The sequence below is a fragment of the Eretmochelys imbricata genome, chromosome 9 (assembly GCF_965152235.1).
Source record: "Eretmochelys imbricata isolate rEreImb1 chromosome 9, rEreImb1.hap1, whole genome shotgun sequence".
Classification (NCBI taxonomy): Eukaryota; Metazoa; Chordata; order Testudines; family Cheloniidae; genus Eretmochelys; species Eretmochelys imbricata.
In genome coordinates, this window is record NC_135580.1 from 42,974,843 (window position 1) to 42,989,264 (window position 14,422).

Below are 14,422 nucleotides of genomic sequence, written 5' to 3' on the forward strand. Positions count from 1 at the left end.
CCAACATTTGCCGCATAAGTATCTTATTGACATGGAGCCAAATCTTGAAGTCTCCTGGCAGAACTCCCAGTGAAGGCAATGGAGCGTGGCCTGATCCAGAACTTTGTAAAAAATATATATATATATATATATATATATATATATGAAGACTGAAGACTCAAGATGTGGCCCATCTTGTAGAAAACAGGGCTTCAAACCCCACTGCAGTCCAGAAGGGTCTTCCCACTAACTCCAAAGTGCATGACCAATTATTCTAAAAGTTGGTATTAAAGGGAACACAACACAAGCTTTGCTTTGCCACTAAAAAACACACATCTGACTGCTGCCCTCAAGTCAAACTTATCTCCTGCTCTGCAATGTTTTTGTGGCCAATAGTGGAGAAAATAAGGAAGCGGGTTTTTTGTTACATGGTCCTTTCTAGACCATATGACATCATCCTGCACCTCTGTTGGACTGTGATGTTGCATTTACACTTTCCCACCCAAGCTTTAAAGTACAGTAAAAGGATTTGATTCTCATATCATATCCCAGCACAACAGCTGGTACCTAATCACCTATGAGAAGACAACGCACATGTGCAGAGCTGTGTGAAATGTTCACAATAAAACCTAGAACCAAGAAAACTCGTTCCGGTTTCATGTGTTATTTCAAACCCAAATCTTGCCCAGGTTCAGAGATTCTGAACACTTAGTAAATCTTAGTAACATTAAGTAAATCTGGATAGGGTCTTGAGAACCCCCCAGCTTTTCCTTTTCTGGGCTCCTGGGACTAATTTTGAGTTTCAAAATACTCATGGATTTGGGTGGAGTTTCACTTTGAGTTTTGAGGTTTATAACCTAAAAGGGAGTTAGGGTGCAAAAAGGAAATTAAGTTTCATAACCATAAGAACAGAAACCAGCAAGATTGGCACAGTGCTGATTATGTGACACACAGCAGAGTCTGTACATAGGTCCTATCAAGGTTTTTCAGTGTCAGTAAGAGCTATTAAGGCCTTAATGTTTCATGTTTTATTTATGCCTACATGTCAGTCTTAGGGTTTTTGTATTACTGTCCATCACTATGTTATCAGAACACTTATTTTGTGCAACTAGCTTTTAGCCAAAAAACGCAGATTCAGGTTGACTGAAACCATTCATGAAATTTTGGTAAGATTCAGCAAATAGTTTTGGCCCCCCAGAAATGATTTTTTTTCAAAAATGTCATAGTTTTGGTTTGGCATTTCTGAAACAAAACATGCTGATGTTATGTTTTGGAAAGGTATTTTGGAATGTGGATGACATTAATTTTAAAAACCAGTACATGTTTATAATGCCCAACCCCCCTAAAAATGAAAAACCAAAAAAAAAAAAAAATGTTTTGGGTCAATCCCAAATGATTTTTTGTCTATTTTTTTCCATTCACCCACCAAACCAAAAAAATCAGTTATTCACACAGTAGCCAGCTCCTCACACCCATCTCAGCATCATGGTTCAATCTGTGTAGTGCAAAGCTGCAATGGAATGACATTTCCTAGGCCCTGGCAGTTCCTTTGGGACCTCTTAACTTTTCTAGTAGCAATACACAATTGCAGGACATGAGCTCACCTTGTCAAAACTGGCACAATTGCAAAATTCTCAGTAGTGCCACTCCTGCCACTGTGCCAGCCTGTTTCAAGTGTTTGCTGGCAAGTGTAAGGAATGGCAGGTGGTAACAGGCAGTGACTTCCTTCTCCTATCCTTTTAGTGTTCATCTCACAGCCCTGATTCTACCTCTTCTGCAAATCACCTCCTATCACACCTTGCTTCCTCTTAGTGACTTTTCTTCCCAACTCTTGAGCTGCCAATGGTTCTCTATGTTATTCTCTCTTCTCAGACATACTGATGGGGAACAGGCAGAGGTCTACTAGTACAACTGATCTATTCAAAACCCAAGTATTTGAGTGACAAATGAATATGGACAAGAAAGCTCTGATACCTCCCACTGGAAAGATTGCCACATTCTATCCTAAAATCCCACCCAAAACAAAACTGACAACCTTCAGCCAGACAAAGTCAATGCTGGGGTAAGTATGTTAAAGTTCCATGAAAAAACAGTTGAGTTGTACCCATTTGCAATGATCCTGAATTTGTCCCTTGATCTCTGGTAACATCGAAACAATATGTTCCATCTCAACATTGTAACCAGGAGGCCTGAGAAGTCTAAAACTACCAACAAAAAGATCACCGAGATCCTCATTTTCAAACTCTGTACAGTTTCAGCCAGGTCTGAATAAAAGGTCTTATTCGCCTGTCATATGCACTTCTCTTACAACTCCACAGTTACTCCTGGTTTACACCAGGCTAAGTGAAAGGAGAATCAGGCCCTAACGTCTTCTCTCAACTGGAAATTAAGTCAAGGTTTCTAAAGTTCAGTATTGGCCTAATCCATCTATTGAACCAAATAGTGAAACAGTCCAGTAACTGAAGAAATAAATAATTCAGCTTAGCTGGCTTGACCAAAGATTTTTCAGCAAACAACAGCTGATTCATAATCTTTATCTATATTTGACCTATACATGGTTTATAGAGGATTTTTTCACTTGTGGTTTCCAACAAAGGAGAAGTCCTAGACTTGGCTCCTAGCCTAAAAGTACAATACAATTCCTCAGGTGTCCTAAACATGATAATGAGGATAAGGTGGTTTTTGAACATACAGCACTACATTCTCTATCCTTTAGAATTGTCTCGGTATCCAGCAACAGAGAGACTTATCAAAATTAGGTGGCTAGGAAGAAGGCAGGAATTAAGAGGCAATTCTTGATTTAGTCCTATATCAGTGGTGGGCAACCTGTGGACCGGGGGCCGCATGTGGCCCATCAGAGTAATCTGATTGTGGGCCACAAGATGTTTTGCTGACATTGACCATCCACAGGCATGGGCCCTTGCAGCTCCCAGTGGCTGTGGTCCGCTGTTCCGGATGGGAAGCGGCGGGCTGCAGGTTGCCCATCACTGTCCTATATGGTCCAATAGGTGAATATAACTGAACCACTTGATAATAGTGACCATAATTTAATTAAATTGAACATCCTCGTAGGCAGGAAAAAATGCCAAAGCAACCCATCATAGTAGCATTTAACTTCAAAAAGGGGAACTACACAAAAATGAGAAAGGTAGTTAAAAGGAAATTAAAAGGAAGTCACAAGGCAAACTGCATGGAGAAAACTCCATAATAGAGGCTAAACTAAATGTAGAGCCCAAATAATAAAAATAATAAGAACAAACAGTAAGAACACCAAAAGAATGCCATCATGGTGACACACCAGAGTAAAAAGAGGTGGTTACAGGCAAAAAGGCATCCTTTCAAAACTGGAAGTCAAATCAAATTGAGGAAAATAGAAAGGAGCATAAACTCCAGCAATTCAAATGTAAAAGTATAATAAGAAAGGCCAAGAAAAAATTTGAGGAGCAACTTGCTAAAGACACAAAAACTAATAGCAAATTTTTTGTACATACCTCAGCACCAGGAAGCCTGCCAAACAGACAAGGCCATTGCGGAGAAGCTAAATGAATTCTTTGCATCAGTCTTCACTGCAGAGGATGTGGGGGAGATCCCTACACCTGAGCCTTTCTTTTTTTGGTGACAAATCTGAGGAACTGTCCCAGATGGCAATGTCAACAGAGGAAGTTTTGGAACAAACTGATACATTAAACAGTAGTAAGTCACCAGGACCAGCTGGTATTCACCCAGAGTTCTGAAGGAACTCACATGTGAAATTGTAGAACTACTAACTGTGCAGGGCCGGCCCACAACATTTTGGCACCTGAGGTGGGGAGCTCAAATGACGCTGCCATGCCCCCTCACTTGGGCCAAAACTTTGAAAGGTCTCAATTATGCCTTCTTCCTGTTCTACTCCTCTCATGGTACTGCTCTCCTACCTACCCCATTATAGGAGAACTAACAACTTAAAATGCCTTGCTCAAAAATTTAAAGTAACACTTTACTTTCAAACGCCTGAACAGCAAATGTAACTTTTCTTGTCTGCATAGTAAACACTGGCCTTTTTATCTGTTTGAATAATCAAAGTGGTGCTTTCCGTGTCTTCTTGGTTGCAAAGATTTTAACTGCTTCCTGCTGAAGGTCCACAGTCTGGGCCAGCTCATGCTCTATTGAGATAGTTGCAAGGCTGACCAGCCTCTCCTGTGTCATTTTTCAGACTAGCAGCCGTGTTAGTCTGTATCGCAAAAAGAAAAGGAGGACTTGTGGCACCTTAGAGACTAAGAAATTTATTTGAGCATAAGCTTTCGTGAGCTACAGATCACTCATGCTCAAATAAATTTCTTAGTCTCTAAGGTGTCACAAGTACTCCTTTTCTTCCTGTGTCATTGTGGAGCGTAGATGTGTTTTTATTAACTTCAGCTTGGAGAAGCTGCATTCTGCACTGGCAACTGTTACAGGAAGTGTTAGAAGTATGCGCAGAACAACAAAAGCATTTCGAAAGAGGGTGGTCATCTTATTTGTGCACATATATTCCAGAACAGCCTTTGGAGTTGATCCTGCTGAAATGTAGATTGAAAAGGCTTTCAGTTCATCACTTAAATCGCTCACATCAATATCGCGCATGTCATCATGTGTCACCACTGTCTGTAGTGCCCTGCATTGCTGGTGTAGGTCTTCTTCAGGTATAGTGAGGCGTTTTGAAATATCATACAACATCCCAAATATACTGCTGTGTTCCTTGAGCAGCATGAAACATTCTTCAACTGACTGTATTGCAATCTAGCACCTGGTTAAAGAATTCAACTTTGAATTGTTGTTTGGGGTCTCTTATGGGATCTCTTATGTTGTTTGGGGTCTCTTATGATCTCTTATTGCTTGCCTCTTAATGAAAATATCTTCTTCTTCGGTGACTCTTGTATTCTTGAACGGGTGGGAAAATAGCTTCAGTGTGAAGTTCCTCTGCCAACTTCTGTGCACTCTTCAGAATGTTTTGAAATCCCTCATCTGACTGGTAAGACTGTAGGTATGACTTTGCTTTGTCCAGTTGTTCCATGCTCCAGATATATCAAGGTCAACACGTTGGAGTCTCTTGCTTACAACATTTATTTCAAACAGTATGTCATGCCACAACACTAAGCCACACAGAAATTTGAAGTTATGTATGTTTCTGTTGATTCCATTTCCCTCTGCCACTGTTCTCCCATGAACAGTTCCTGTCATAGTAGTATCCTCCATAATGGCAACTATGGCATCATCTGTGTTCCCAATTTGGTGTTGGATAGGCTTTATTGCCTCCACTTGACTTTCCCATCGTGTGGCACTCAGTGGTTTCAGTGTCAGAAAGGATGTTCCCAGATGTTGCTTCAAAATTTGCCATCGATGAGTTGATGCAGAGAAAAATACATAGATGTTTTGAATTACATTAAAAAATTCAGCAGCCTCACTAGAAGCTGTTGCTGCATCACTGACCACCAAGTTCAATGAATGAGAACTGCATGGGACAAAAAAAGCTTGAGGGTTTAACTCTTGGATCTGTGTCTGCACTCCTCTATTCTTTCCTCTCATGTCGGCACCATTATCGTAGCCCTGACCTCTCGTGTCAGCGATCGCAATTCCCGTATCTTCCAGCTTTTTAAGAAGCACATTTGTCATACCAGCTCCTGTAGTATCATCAATGTCAATCAATTCTAGAAAATGCTCTGACAGTCACCATTGCAGGGACATTTTCACTAAGTTCTGTTGTTGTTACAAAATGCACCATTGAAGTCATTTGTTCAGTATGGCTGATGTCAGGTGTGCAGTCCAGAATAACAGAGTAATATCTTGCTGACTTCAGATCTGCCACAATCTTCTGTTTGACTTTTGTTGCCAGTAACTGTATGATCTCATTTTGAATTGTTTTTCCAAGGTAGTGGTGTGTGTACATTTCTTGGGTGAAAACAACAAGGAGTCCGGTGGCACCTTAAAGACTAACAGATTTATTTGGGCATAAGCTTTTGTGGGTAAAAAACCACTTCTTCAGATGCATGGAGTGAAAAGTTCCACCGGCCTCCTTGTTGTTTTTGTGGATACAGACTAACATGGCTACCCTCTGATTTCTTGGGTGGTAACTCTTCTTAGATGTTCCTCGAGTACAGCATCAAACTCAGCCATCAGCTCCACAATTTTAAGGAAGTTTCCAGTGCTTGGCACATACAGCTGATCTGAAGTGCCATGCAGTGCTAGGTTTTGGGTAGCAAGCATTCTCACAATGGCAATGAGCCTTTTCAGAACATTTTGCCAGTAAAGAGACTCTGATGCAATCTTCTCTTGATGCCGATCATCTATGGTGACCTTTAACCTTAGTCTCATCTCAAACTCTCTCCACCTATGGAATGCTCTCTGGTGATTTGCTGCCTTCTCACGGCATGCCCCAGATTTCTACCCAGATTTTTCCACACCTTTGTTCCTGTAGAACCCAATGTGGCTGGAACATTAGACTGGAAGAGTTTGCAACAAAAACGGGATGCAGCATTCTGGGTTTTTGAGTACATAAGCCATGGCCTCTCCACTTTGGCACCATTGGGAATTTCACGTCAGCAATGTGTTGGATGGAAACTTCTATTTTCATTGTCTTTGGGGAACATGAAGTTTTTTACTTGCTGTGGCCCATGCACTACAAGGAAGTCCCTCAGGCTACTGCTCAAGTGGATCCACAGTCCTGGATAATCTAGACTTAAGGAACTAAACTCAGCAGCAGCTGTTTCTTGCGCCTTCACCACACTCTTCCCTGATCTACACTTTTCTTCAGGAATGTGTATGGTTACATCCATTTGAGATGGAGATATGGATGCTGCAGTAGCTGCCAGGTCACCTGCACTCTGACTAACTGGAAGATAAGGCATCTCCTCACCACTCACATCCTCATTGGGGCCGGAAGGCTCACCGTGAACATTTGAGTCTATGTATCTTAGGAGAGCTCCTTCCTGCTTAGATAGAAAAGCTTCCTTTGCTTTCTTTCTTTTTCTGAATGCTGCCCTAGAGGGGCGTTTTCTTCTTTCACTCATGACTGCTGTTCTGTGCCAGCTATAGTGACTCTCAACACTCAATTGAAGGGGACAAATAAGCAGGCTGGTAGCTGGGCCTGAGTGAGGGAAGATATCAGTGTCTTAAAGGCCTAACTGGCTCTTTGTACTTCATTTGACTGCCTGTTCTCCTCAAGTGGGTTCAGGGAAGCAGCAGGAAACAGGAAGCTCCCTGAGAAGCTGGTGTTAATCACTCCAGGCTCCTGGGGGTGCTAGAGAGGTACATAAGAGGCTCCTCCTCCTCTCTCTCCCTGCAGCTCCTGCTGCTTTCTGTTATTCCCTCTCACCTTTTCTCCTGCCTTTCTGTTGTCTCTTGTGCCCTCCTTCCTTCACCACAGCACTCCACCATCTCTGTGCATCTAGAGCAGAGAGAATACATATGCACCAGCAGCAGACACAATTTTCTACACTCAGGGTCCTAGTGGCGCTCCCCCCGCCCAGTCTGGCACCTGAGGGACCGGTGCTGTTCAACATCTTCATAAATTATCTGGAAAAGAGGGTGAACATTAAGGTGGAAAAATGTGCAGATTATACTGAATTATTCAAGACAGTTAAGTCCAACGCTGACTGTGAAGAGTTACAAAGGGATTTCACTTAAACTGGGTGACAATTGGCAGGTGAAAGAGCAACAAATGGCAGATGAAATTCAACATTGATAAGTGCGAAGTAATGCACATTGGAAAACATCATCCCAACTATACATACAAAATGATGGGGTCTAAATTAGCTGTTCAAGAAAGAGATCGTGGAGACACATGTCTCGTTCTTTGAAAACATATGCTCAATGTGCAGCGGCAGTCAACATTGCTAACGGAATGTTCGGTATTATTGGGAAAGTGACAGATAATAAAACAGAAAATATAATGATGCCACTATAATAATCCATCCATGGATTACTTACATCTTGAATACTGCATGCAGTTCTGGTTGTCTGATCTCAAAGAAGGATATATTTGTTTTGGGAAAGGTACAGAGAAGGACAAAAGAAATTATGAGAGGTATGAAACAGCTTCCATGCAAGGAGAGATTAAAAAGACTGGAACTGTTCAGTTTTGAAAAGAGGTGATTAAGGGTGATATGATAGAGGTCTATAAAATCATGACTGGTGTGGAAAAAGTGAATAGTGAAGTGTTATTTACCCTTTCATATAATACAAGAACTCGGAGTCACTTGATTAAATTAATAGGCAGCAGGTTTAAAACAAACAAAATGAAGTATTTCTTCACACAATGCACAGTCAACCTGTAGAACTCCTTGCCAGAGGTTGTTGTGAAGGCCAGAAGTATAACTGGGTTCAAAAAAGCATTAGATAAGTTCATGGAGGATAAGTCCATCAATAGCTATTAGCCAAGATGGTCAGGGATGCAACCCCATGCCCCAATTGTCCCTAAACCTGGAATTGCCGGAAGCTGCGAGTGGACAACAGTGGATGGATCACTTGATATTGCCCTGTTCTGTTCAGACCCTCTGAAGCAGCTGGCACTGGTCACTGTTAGAGACAGGATACTGAGCAAGATGGACCACTGGTCTGACCCAGTATGGCTGTTCTTACGTTCTAATGTCTTTTAAAGTCTCTGAAAAATTATTGGCTTCAGAGTAACAGCCGTGTTAGTCTGTATTCGCAAAAAGAAAAGGAGTACTTGTGGCACCTTAGAGACTAACCAATTTATTTGAGCATAAGCTTTCGTGAGCTACAGCTCACTTCATTGGATGCATCCTGAAGTGAGCTGTAGCTCACGAAAGCTTATGCTCAAATAAATTGGTTAGTCTCTAAGGTGCCACAAGTACTCCTTTTCTTTTTGAAAAATTATTAATTCTCTGTCAGAAGAACCCTCCCTTCTAATCAGTGGCATGCTGTCTGGAGTGGGTCAAGAGCACAAGTATCAACTTCAGGGCAGACTGTCAAAGAGCAGAGCACAAACCCCAAATTTGTTGTATGTTCTATAATTAGATTTCACCAACCAAGTAACAAGTGTGAAATCCTCAAGCACGATAACAGTGTTAATATGAAGTCACAGACAACCCCCCTTGGGTACTCCGATTTGTCTTGCCACTGAGGCAAGCTTGACTTTGTGATAGATGGATGCTTTACACTAGAGATCACAAAAATATTCAGGTTACTCCCAGTCCCAAAGGACCAGTCACTTACCTGAGGTCAATTGTACTCCAGATCTCAACCAAAGACACTGCCTGTAGCCAATTCTGTAGTAAACTAAGTAAAGATTTATTAACTAGAAAAAAGAAATGAGAGTTATTTACAAAGTTAAAGCAGGTAACATACACAGGCAAATGAGTTGCAGTCTTAGGTTCCAAAAGGTAATAAAAACTTCTATAATAAGCAAACTTTATATGTCCTTTAGGGCTAACTCAAGCTAAACAGCTGGGGGCCTTTTGCTTATGCTAAGTGATTCTTGCCCCTTTAGAGTCCAAGCAGCAAAAAGAAACAAGTTTCTCCTTGTCAGAGATTTTTATTCCCTTCTCCCCAGAGTCCAAGCTGACGGGATGAGGAATGCAATTAACAAAGTCTTTGTTCTTTGATGTATTATGGCTCATTTGGTTTCAAAGACCTTCATGTTGGGCAGGACTTAACATCTTCCGTAGGAAGCCAGCATTTGCATTAGCGTAACTCCTTTTTGAGGAGTTACACATTTATGGAGGTTTACAATGCAAACATTTGCTATTACCTTATAACACGAGGTACAGATAAGCAAGACCAATACCTGCAGCATCCTAGAAGCTATTCATAAAGTGTACACACCAAACACATCCTTACAACTCTAATATTTATCTTAACAACACCAATCCACAGGTGAGCCAGACTGGTTTCCAGCTATGCATTAGTCAGGGTTCAGTGAGGCCTGGGGCCTTAGCATGAGCTGGCAGCTGGTCTGCCAGCATCACAATCAGATTTACCAAAATTTATAACAAACCCCACAGGGTCAGAAAGCAGCTCGATCCTATTTATCTGAACTAGATGGAACTTTTTATCTGAGCCAGAGCCTGTTTTCTGTTCCATCACTCCTGCATCTTACCATATTGCTAATGTATAACACTATCATAAAGGGGTGGAGGATCAAAAAGATGGTAGATCTTGAACTTGAAATGCTGTACTGATCAAGTTACCACAAGAACAATAACACTGTATAATACATTTCTGTACCTTCATGTCCTCTACCTTTTCAATCTTGCACCTGGAAATAGGTTAACTGCTTTACTCTATTGTCCATTCTCAACATCATCTCTTCTTCCTGCCACCACTTATGCATGGAACAGCTTTCCACTCTGTGTGCCAAACACCTTGTCTTCAAAACCCACTTCTTCTGGGACTTCTTCCTATGTTTATTCCCTTGCAAATCTAGTCCCCAGACCCCTGAACTCTTGGCTCATCTATTGTGTCTGTAAGCTCCTCAGAACAGGGATCTTGTTTCGACTTCATGCTTTTTGTAAGGCATTGGGCATATCTACGGTGTAACAAAAATAGCTCTTTATACAGTATACAGAGCAATGCTTGATGCTGGCAGTTCCCAAGGAGCTGAGTAGTATCCATTTTTTCCAGATGATGATATTTAAAATGGGCCAGATCCTTAACCAGAATAAATCAGCATTTTCTGCATCAGTAGAGGTACACCAGCTTACACCAGTTGAGGCTATGGGCCCTGTGTCTTTACACATTCTGCTCTTAAAGAATAATTTTCTTACTTTCAACCCTGTGCTGATTTTTAGACCGCTAGCCTTCTGGGACAAGGTCTGTCTTGATATTTTTGTAGTAGCATGTTACTACTGTTTAAGCAATATAAGCCAAGAGCAGAATTTGGCTTGTGCTAGAAGCTACTAAACATCTACCAAGTTACTTGCAGTATAATGCACAGTAATTCTGAGATGTTGAGTTTTCCCTTTTTCAAGTTGAGTGCTGTAGCCAGGGTGGAGCACCAGATCCTCAGCTGGTCTATGGCAGCATAGCACACCACTGAAACATTCACTTCAGTGAAGACATGCAGATTGATACCTGGTGAAGTTCTGGCCTAGAGTTCTAAAAGCCTCTTGGGAGGGCATCTTAAAATGACACACAGATCCAACCAGGAGTGCTTCAAATGCTGGTCAGCAGTGCTGTAGGGTGTAATGTGACAAGGGGCCCAAAGAAAAGAGACAACAGCAGAAATGATGAATACTTCTGTAGAGCTTGATGGTCAGTTACAAAATTGTATCACTAATTTCCATACAGGTGGGTTTCTATACAGTGAAGATACAGTAAATCAAGACTTACTGTGCCTGACTCTCCAAATCAGAATAATTTTAGCATTTTACACCCTCTGCACAGGTATAAATGGCCTGAGTCTTTTGGTCTGCACCTTGTGTCGTCACTCATACCAGTGTAAAGTGGCTGAAAAGGTTTCCAAAGCAGATGATAGTGTTACACCCACTTCACACAGGTGTAAATGACTTTACAAGATGCAGAGCAGGGGAGAATCAGGCCCAAGGCATATGGCAGGGGAAATGACCCCTACTGGCTAGTGAGTTTGTCTTTATATTACAGATAACTCTGTCTAAACATGTAGGGCTTCCCTTTTTTTGCTTCTCAAATAGCTTGCTCTGTCTCTCTGCAGTGAGCAGCATCACAAGCCTCTTTATATCATCACTGTTTGTTATCTGTTTGTTAACATACTCCCATTTTTAGGGCAAAGCCAGTGAAATATCTGTGTTGGGATATCATTTATCAATCATAGGGCATGACTTCAAACCTGAGGTCACGCATTGCTGATTTCAAGTGGGAATGAATGCATCAGGTTTCCAAGTTCTGGAAGAATGAAACCATGTAGTGCCGGAGAATACAAGTACGTAATAGTTAGCCTAAAACCAGCAGCATTAATATAACATGAAACATTACCTCGGTATTTTAAAAGAGCTTCACACTTTCATGTGGATGAAATTAAAAAGATCAGTGATCGCACAGATCTAATGACATTCCAAGGCATCATCTAGCACTTCCTGTGTTAGGTGCCGTTCTATATGCACCGATCTGTGAAAAACATCAAATTCTCTGTAAATTGACACAGGTCCTCTGACTATAGCTGCGTCACAGCTGGTGATCAAAAGTCCTGTCCTAACCACTGCTCAGAAACAAACCAATATGGCTTTCAGCTGAATGGAAAAAGCTTTCAGAGTGGATTATTATAATAGTTTATATACTGAAAGTTCAGGCACCTCATTGACTGCAATTCACTGAGTTCACAGGCTGCAATTCTCACTAAGGCCAGTGAGGTTTTTTTTAGATCCACACACACTGTCTGTAAACTCAAATCAGTTAACTTCGTTACCCACTGAACAATTCCTTGCTGAACTTTCAGAGTGAACATTGTAATTAGTGGGTGGTGATTGGTCCTGAAAATTAATAGTCCACAGTAAGGAAATTCAATGTTACTCTGCTCAGTAGCATGCTAATGCTACCTTTTTCCCCCCAATACCAGTTCTTTCTAAATCACTTATGGTTCATGAAGGAAACGCAACTGTAGTTTCTTTACCACTCTATCCACCCTATCTAGGCAACTGTAGCACTCACTACATCTTCACTGACCTCTGTAGTAAGTACTGCTTTAGTTTAAGGATTCAATGCATCTAAAACTGGGGTTTGTACGAAATCCTAATGGAAAGTCACCCCACACTCCGGACATCTAAAACAAGATTTTTTTTTGTAATAGAGTTTGTATTTTTGCTTACTTACTAAATATGGGGATGATCTCTTATTACGATGTACTGGCATGAACACTGGATTGGCAGCACTAGCTTGTGCAGGGAATAGCAATCTCACAACTTTAATGGATGTGTCAATTCTTTTAACGAATCCAGTCTTATGAAGGGTTAATCTTTCTCCAGTTGCAGGCTCTTTCTAGTTTTAGAATTATAGGTCATTTCAACTACTTTTTTAATCCATAGAGAGATAGGCTCTCAAAATTGCTAGTAGAGACTAATTCACATAATGCAATTGCATACCCATCCAGCTGCTCTCCAGGGGATTTTGCGCCCACAGAAATAATAGTATCTAAGAACGCTATTTGCTGGCTGGCTGAAGTGCTTGTCATGTGCAAGCATTGCTTTATTAAAGTCTGTAATAATAGGTGGAGCATCTAATATGGCAGCTAAGTGTCATTTAGGTGCTGACCAGTGCAGTGGAAGTTTCACCAGGAAAGTTTTCACTTGCAAGTAATCCATGAAGCGTAATATCTGCTATGGCCATGGAACAGTTGCATCTTCAGGGAGAGGCAGAGGAAATAAAGGAGCTGGTATCTGAGACACTTTTCAGTAGAAAGACTCAGAAGTGGGCTAGATAAAAGCAGCTTAGATCTAATTACTAGGCTGCCCCTCTCAGGCTTCTACTTGGACAGAGATACAGTGGTGGAGCATGTGGAAAAATCCGGTTGGCTTCCATCTCCACTGAAGCTTTTATGGGATTCCTCCTGAAGATTGTGAAGTCTCTTTCATAGTACTGGATGATTCAGATAGCTATTACCTTTGACACAGCTCTCTTTTTGCTTCGCCCAGGGATGAGTTGTTTTACATTCTGGTTTTGACTGAGACGACGGTAATCGCTGAGCAACGAAGGTTTATGGATCCTGCAAAGAACCTGTTAGTAAGACAGATTTGGCTCTTACTGATACACAACTTAAAAGACACTTGGAATTTATAGGTTTCAGAGTAACAGCCGTGTTAGTCTGTATTCGCAAAAAGAAAAGGAGTACTTGTGGCACCTTAGAGTGCATACAGTGGATGCATCCGACGAAGTGAGCTGTAGCTCACGAAAGCTTATGCTCAAATAAATTTGTTCGTCTCTAAGGTGCCACAAGTACTCCTCTTCTTTTTGGAATTTATACTAGATTTGAATGTAGGTACCCGGAGATGATTGTGAGGGGCCCTAACACTGTGCTACTCAACTACTTTGTTTAATTCACGCAAAGTCTGTATTTCCAAAATTCAAGTGCAGCTGATTCTGCAAACCTTCACTCAGGTGAGATGACCTTATGGGGCTGGCTCCTGCTTTCACTGAATCAGCGGCAAAATGATTGATTTTGTGGGATGAAGGTCAGTTGGCAGGAAGTAAGGGCACTGTATGGATTGTCATAGACGAAGGGCCTAATTTTGCCTCTGTCATGCTCAGTACTACTTTGCTTACCAGATGGTCCCCTCCCAGGCTGCATTAGGACGATCCCCTCCGGAACCCACTTGCTACCTCACTGGAGACATTCACCAGCAGCCTTTTCCCCAAGAACCAAGGCAGGTCCTATTCCTGTCAGGATGTTCCTTTCTCTCTAAAGGCCCGCAACACATCTAGCCTCTATTGTGTTCCCCCCTTACTTCTTATATCCAGCTTTCCCTTTCCCAGCAGGCCTTGCTCTTCATCTACAATTCCC